Source organism: Rattus rattus, chromosome 8, assembly GCF_011064425.1.
Source record: "Rattus rattus isolate New Zealand chromosome 8, Rrattus_CSIRO_v1, whole genome shotgun sequence".
Classification (NCBI taxonomy): Eukaryota; Metazoa; Chordata; class Mammalia; order Rodentia; family Muridae; genus Rattus; species Rattus rattus.
The window spans coordinates 111,725,134-111,732,583 of record NC_046161.1 but is presented as its reverse complement, the minus strand read 5'-3'; the positions used below and the strand labels follow the sequence as shown (position 1 = coordinate 111,732,583).

General features: G+C 47.0%; 1 pseudogene; it reads left to right on the top strand.

The window, feature by feature from the left end:
• The first annotated feature begins 5,701 nt into the window (after positions 1-5,701).
• LOC116908271 lies at positions 5,702-6,136 on the top strand (annotated as a pseudogene).
• The last annotated feature ends 1,314 nt before the right edge of the window (positions 6,137-7,450 follow it).

Below are 7,450 nucleotides of genomic sequence, written 5' to 3'. Positions count from 1 at the left end.
GCTTATCTCGGCTGTCTACTCTCCTAACTAGTCATCTGTCCCCCACTCTGTATGATAACATCCTATTGACCACGAAATAAAGACGTCACACAGAAGGCCCTTGGCAAACCTCTGACTTCTGCCGCACAAGGATGAAGATGTCGCTGGTTAGCATGTGAAACCTGGAGCACAGGTTGGTTTCTCTACTTTACTGTGTAACACACCTACCTGAACCCCCAAACCCTTGAGTTTGATAAATGCCTTGATTGATAACATGCTTTTATTTAGTGGCTATGAAAACAGCTGCTCCCCCGGCAGAATGTGCCATACAGGACACACTGAATCCACATCCCAAGTCATCACATTTGACTTGAAATAAATGATTTCTTATTCCATTTGGAGGAAGAAGCGTCTTTTGTTTGTTTGTTTGTTTGTTTGTTTGTTTACATCATGCAGGGCAGCAAGCCCTTTGGGTGTCTGCCTGGGATCAAGCACTGTGCTAGCTCATAGAATGAGCTGCTGACACCTGGGAGGGAACACAGGACACACCCTGCCTATATCCCTTCACCAGGGCCACTGAAAAGAGATGGCACCTCCTGCAAGTGCCCCTTCCCCCAAGATACCTGCCCTGGTAAGTGCTCCCTCAGGGAGAGGAAAGGGACTTGATCCAGCAATGGACCACAGCAAATTCAAATGGACCTGCTTAAATGTCCTACTTCACCAGCAGGGGCTGCCAGTGCACAGTAGGATAGGAACAGCACACAGTAGGGACAGCCCGGTATCTTCTTGGTGTAGATGTCCTCACACCTGTCACTACTACAGAGTAAGCCACTACAGTTGGGACTGGTTGCTGCCACCACATGTGGCTCACCCTGGTCGAGGGCCACCTTAAGGAGTCCAGGCTGTCTTCTGATGCATGCACTATGACTGGGCCCCGAGGTCAGCTCTCCTCTCACCCTTGATTTCTTAGGGGAGCTATGTCAGCATTGTTTGGAACTCAGTGTGTTCTGGAAGGTTTGGCTTCTCAGCAGGCACAAGCATGTATGTCTGCCTGTGCACAGTTCTTCAACAAAAACTAAGGTGGGAAAGGAGTCTTATTATTCTTTTTTTTTAAAGATTTATTTATTTATTCATCATGAGTACATTGTGTCTTCAGACACACCAGAAGAAGGCATCTGGTCCCATTACAGAGGGTTGTGAGCCACCATGCGGTTGTTGGGAATTGAACTCAGGACCAATGGAAGAACAGCCATCTTAACCACTGAGCCATCTCTCCAGCCCCAGGAGTCTTACCCTTATGCTGTGCTTTCTTCTTGTTTTAAAAAGCTTGAGAACTTGCAGAGAGCTGGTCCACAGCGTCTCTCCCTAAGGTGCACAGGGCCTTGATCCAGGGTCACAATGGAGTAGATGCTATTTTGCAGATAAAGCAGTGTCTGAGGACCTGACTGCATCCATTACAGACGCATGTTGTGAAGGTTTCCTAGAAACAGCCTGGATTCTGAGCATCTGGCTTGGACAAGTCATCTGTTGCCTGGTAGTGACTAAAGACATCTATTCCAGCTGAATGATTCATCTTAAACATGAACCAGGAGCTGAGGCTGAGGAGAAAAACACCACCAACTAGATGTCTATGGTGAAAAATCAAGAGAGCTAGAAAGAGACGATAAAAACATCAGCAACACCAAAAAAAGTGAACAGAAAATCTAGGATAATGAAGACCACTTGCACAGCAGAAGGAACGCTCAAATTCTGAGCCATCCTTGGTCTCTGAGCCCATCAATGATCACTGAACCCATCCTCGAACTCTGAGCCCACCTCCGAGCTCTGAGCCCATCCCCAGGCTCCTCAGACAGACCTGAAGCCAGTGTGTGCACTGAGGGTAGAGGAGAGGCTCTGAGATAGACACAATGATGATGCAGGAAACGCCTCACTGTGGTGGGTTGCGACTGCCGGGAGGACTAGGCTGGGTGTTACAGACACATGCAAATGCGGACATGGGAGAAACGATAAGAAAATTGATGAATGGACTCCAGAAGAACAGTGCCCGTTGACACGTCCTAGAAATAAGTTAAGAAAACAGAAGGAAGACATTTTCAAAGAAGCCGAAGCAGAAAACTCTCAGGATCGGAGTAATCAGAAAGTTTGGATTAGATGTGATAAACTCAGCTGGGCGGTGCTGACTTACTTGAGAGGCAGAGGCAAGCGGACCTCTGAGTTCCAGGACAGCCAGAGCTAAACAGAGAAAGCCTGTCTCAAAAAAAAGGGGAGGGAGTGTCTCTCCTCGGTGGGCAAAGCACTTGCTTTGCAAGCATGGAGGCCTGAGTTAGGACTCCCAAACCCACAGAAAAAACGTAGGCAGGGCAGCAAACACCAAACTCCCAGGGCTGGGGAGGAGGAGCCTGGAGGATCCACGGAGCTCATTGGCCAGCTGGTCTAGACGAATCAGTTAGTTCTGGGTTCAGTGCGAGTCCCTTTGTGGAGAGAAACAAGCTGGAGGTTGATTAAACACGCCCACAGATGCTCACTGTTGCAACTCGGTGCTCTAATAACATAATGTCAATATTTTGTAATTATAATATTATAAAAATTATTTATTTTCAAATCTCTGGAAATCCCAGTTGTCTTTTGGCTCGATGCTTTAAAATGCTTTCCCGAGTGCAGGACTGAACCGGTTCACGTTCCCTAAGCTTGTATATGAGTTTCTCTGTAAACCCGGAAGATAAGCTTAGGATACACTTTCTGCCCTAACACTGGAGCAAGCAATTTCCATCTGTTCATTCGATTCCTCTGAGATCGCTGTCCTAAGAAGAAAAGGCAGGGGTTAGCCACGGTGCAACGCACCTGTAATCTAGCACTTCAGATGTCGAGGCAAGAGAATGAGGAATTCAGAGTCATCCTTGGCTACATAGTGAGTTTGAGGCAAACCTGGGCTACATGAGACTCTGCTCAAAACAAAAAACAAAGAGAAAAAGCCAGGGGTGGGAGTGGGGTTGGTAAATCCTGTCTCAGTTTACATCCTAATAGGAAAGAACTGGGTACATTTAACAAACATGTATCATGTATGATGTTGAAAAAAGTTGAATGCCAAAAAACCAAAACAAACAAAAAAAAAAACAAAAAAAAAACAAAAACAAAAAAACCCCAAAACAAACAAACAGGGCTCTGAGGCAGGGGTGAATCACTTTGGGGAGATTCAAGCAATTAGCCTAGGAAAGCAGAGTGGGACAAAACCCGAGGACACTTGATGCGTTTGTATGCCTGGAACGATCAAAAATGAAGCCGATGAATTGAGTCATTTGAAAAGGACCTTGAGAATTTAAGCAAATAAAACAGGAAAGCGACACAAGGAAATAAGGAAGCCACAGAAAACACCGGGCAGCAGTGAGCAGCACCCGCCACGGCCTCGGAATCAAGAAAGTAAAATGTGTTGCCAAGGTGAAGACAGGGAGGGTGATGGGTCGCCAGGTGTGAAAGGCTGGAACTCTCTGCTAGGGCCACTGGGAATTAACAGTCTCTAAGATCCATAAACAGACAGCACTAAGGACACTCCATGGAGAAATGAGAGGCCAAACTAAAGAAACAGCCGAGAAGATCCAAGGTAGAACCTTCTGGAAACGAGCGGGGAGGGGTGGGCAGGTCCGAAACCTGTAAATACAATTGGTTTTTTGTTTCGTTTTGTTTTTTGTTTCTGTTAATTAGAAAAAGCTATCCACCAGAGACCTACCTGCTTCTGCCTCCCATGCGCTGAGATCAAAGGTGTATACCACCACTGCCTACCCGCAATTTTTTATATTTTTTTAAAATTAACTTTTATTTTATGGACATTGGTGTCTTGCCTGTGTGTGTGTGTTTATGTAAGGGCACTGGATCCCCTGAAACAGGAGTTACAGACGGTTGTGAGCCGCCATGTGGGAGCTGGGAATCCAAGCCAGCTCCTTCGGAAAATCAGCCAGTGCTCTTAACCACTGAGCCACCTCTCCAGCCCCTACAGTTGGTTTTAAAATCACCTCCCTGTACTAACCTATTATTCCAATTTTTAATCAGAGTCGTGTTCTGTTTCCCATCACCTCCCTGTTGGCTCCTGTCTCTGAAGGCAGCGTATACAGTCATCTTCCTTTTGTGTGCTCTCCCAGAGACAAATTGTTTGAATTGTTCTTAGCAAGGTAAACATTAGTGTGGGAGGAGCTGAGGCAGAAGGAACAGCTGCGGGTGGACAGGTCTACCTGGCCTAAGAAATTAGGAGATTAAGCAAAGGTTACACCGTAAGGTAAGTTGTGGGAAGTTCGTAGATTCCCACTTCCTGACACCACAGGTTTTCTCCCGCAGCTGTGTCTGAAAAAGGTGAGTCACATCAATACGTTACCAATCAAGAGACTTCGGTTTTTGTAACTTCTCTGCTTCAGAATCCACATTTTGGTTTGCTCGTTTTTTAGAGGGGCAAGATACAGTCGAGCCTGATATGACCTTAAACTTGACCACAGACTCTTGTCACACACGAAGCTCATAGAAACTCTGCCTGCTATTTACCCAAAGGCTAATTACAGATAACGCAGAAGACAAGGTGCAGCGTGGGGGCGGCCTGATCTGTCATTAGGCACGGTCAGTTTGATCCAGTGCTGCTAACTCTCCCCAGGACTCGGGATCCACTCAGAGTGTGGAAGGGCTGAAAAGACTGCAGAGGGGAAGAATCCAGGGCTAGAAGTCAGCCCCTCAAAGCTGCCCTGATTCACTGCACGTGGTCAAAGGGAACCTCGACCTTCAACCTCTATGAAGGTCATGCCATTTGATACACACAGAGGGAAGCAGTTCAGTGCCCTATGCTCACTCGAACCTCTAACACCACGTGTCAGCACTGGCCTCCTGGCAAAGGCATCTCAAGCCCAGGATGGCCATGAGCTGTCTCCTCCTGCCTCAACCTCCCCACTGCTTGGGATCGCAGGCAAGCACCACCACACCCCACTTTGCAAGATGATATTTAATTTTCGTGATGTCAGCTAACCTAATAATTTGACTAAGTCATAAATCCTGGAGCTGGACACACATTTGTAATTAGTCTTTCTTGTTCAGAACTTGAGCTCTGATTTCCCAGAAGCCACAGAAAGCCAGATGTGCTGTCACACATCTGTAATCTCCCTTCTCCTATAGTGAGATGGGAGAAGCCCTGAAGGCCCACAGGTCAGTGGGACTGGCTTATGCCCGTCTGCTCACTTTGTTTTGCTGGCGTGAACATCCCAACTTCAGCCTGTTGGGAATGGGTGGCCTTGTCATAGCATCTAGAATGCTTCCACCTCAAACGGAGGCCCCTCTGTGACATGTGAAATAAGTTGATTACCTTCCAGAAGCTGTGGGCAAACCCTCTGTCCTCTGTTTGAGCAAAGCCATAGGGTTTTTTGGGTTTTTTCGTTTTGTTTTGTTTTTGTTTTTTGCTTGCTTGTTTTTTTCAGTACTGAGAATTGGCCTTCTTCATGCCAGCAAAAGTTGTGGCACCAAGCCACACCCCAGCCCTCTTTTTACTTTTTACTTTGAGAAATGGCTCCATTCCTACTCTAACTCTGCAGCCCACGCAAGCCTTGAATTTGTCGCCCTCCTGCCTTAGCCTCCCAAGTAATAGTATGGCCTTACCATTAGGTCCTCCACAAGGCCAAATTTTTTAATACAGGATCCACGTAAACAGTCCCTTGAGAGACGTTGACAACACTTCCTTTTCTGAGCAGCCGCCAAGATGGCCGAAGTGGAGCAGAAGAGGAAGCGAAGCTTCCCTCAAGTTCATCTACGTGGACTTCGACCAATTGCTGGCCATGTCCTATGAGCAGATGATGCAGTTGAACAGCGCCCTCCAGAGGCGGCGCCTGAACCGTGGTCTGCAGTGGAAGCAGCACTCAATGCTCAAATTAAGGCCAAGGACGTGCCACCCATGGAGAAGCCCGAGGTGGTGAAGACCCACGTGAGGGACGTGATCATTCTGCCTGAGATGGTGTGCAGCATGGTGGATGTGTACAACGGCAAGACCTTCAACCACGTGGAGATCAAACCAGAGATGATCGGCCACTACTTGGGCGAGTTCTCCATCGCCCACAAGCTCGTGAAGCACCGCCGGCCGGGTATTGGCGCCACACTCTCCTCCGGATTCATCCCTCAAGTAGCTGGAGGCCAATAAAGACTGGTTATTTTAAAAAACAAACAAACAGGGCTTGGGGATTTAGCTCAGCGGTAGAGCGCTTGCCTAGCAAGCGCAAGGCCCTGGGTTCTGTCCCCAGCTCTGAAAAAAACAAAACAAAACAAAACAAACAAACAACAAGTCCCACGAACACTAAATAGTGTATTTAAATGTTACTACAGCGATAATGTTACAGGTAAAGTTTTGAAAGAATGTCTCTTGGCATTCCTGAACACACTGCTACAGTCTAACGCACTGGCTTCAGGCCAGGAAGAAAAGAAAGAGAATCTCCCCTCCTCCCATGTCTTTTTGTAGCCCAGACTGGCCTTGGGCTTCTCCTGCCTCAGCCTCCTGGCATTATAACCACCCAGTATCCTGCCCGATTCTCTACAGAGCAGTGTTTGCCTAGGAGAGGAACCAGTGCAGACTACCACCACAGGAGAAAACAACCCTCATGTCGATAAACGTGGGAATGCATGAACTAGCTCAGAAAATGTCACCTGCTTGATCTAATACTGTTTGTCTCCTGGGAGAGCAGCTTGTGGGTGCACGAGGGACTAGGAGAAATGATTTTTGCTGATATTCTTTTAGATTTAAAAACACATTCTCTCTCTCTCTCTCTCTCTCTCTCTCTCTCTCTCTCTCTCTCTCTGTCTCTCTCTCTGTCTCTCTCTCTCTCTGTCTCTCGACGTTTTTGTTTCGAGAGTCTCATGGTGTAGCCCTGAATGGCCTGGAACTAGTTATGTAGGCCAGGGTGGCCTTGAACTTGCAGAGATCTGCTTACCTTTCCCTCTTAAGTGCTGAGATTAAAGGTGTGGTAAAGATGTGCACTACCACACCTTTTAAAAAGATTTATTTTTATCTGTGTGTGTTTGTGTGTGTGCATGCGCACACTTGTATATCTGCCACATGTGCAGGCACCAGCAAATCAGAAAAGGACATCAGATCCCCTAGAGCTGGAGTCACAGATGGTTGTGAGCACCCCAACATGGGTGCTGGGAATTGAACCTGGGTTTTCTGCAAGAGCAGTACACACATTTAACCACTGAGCCATTTCTCTAGCACTGTAAAAGGATTACAGTACTCTGAGATTTCGGTCACGGAACACTATCCACTAAAATTTCAGCTAACAGTTCAAAATGATAAGGCTATGCTTCTCTGTGATCCACACCAGGCCTCACTCCTCTTCCTTGAGACTTTGTAGACCAGGCTTAATTTTAACCTTTATAGACCAAGCTTTAATTACTGTGCCTAAGAGATCCTCAAAACATAAATGCCTATAGCCCATGAGCCCCTCGACCGAGGACAGATATT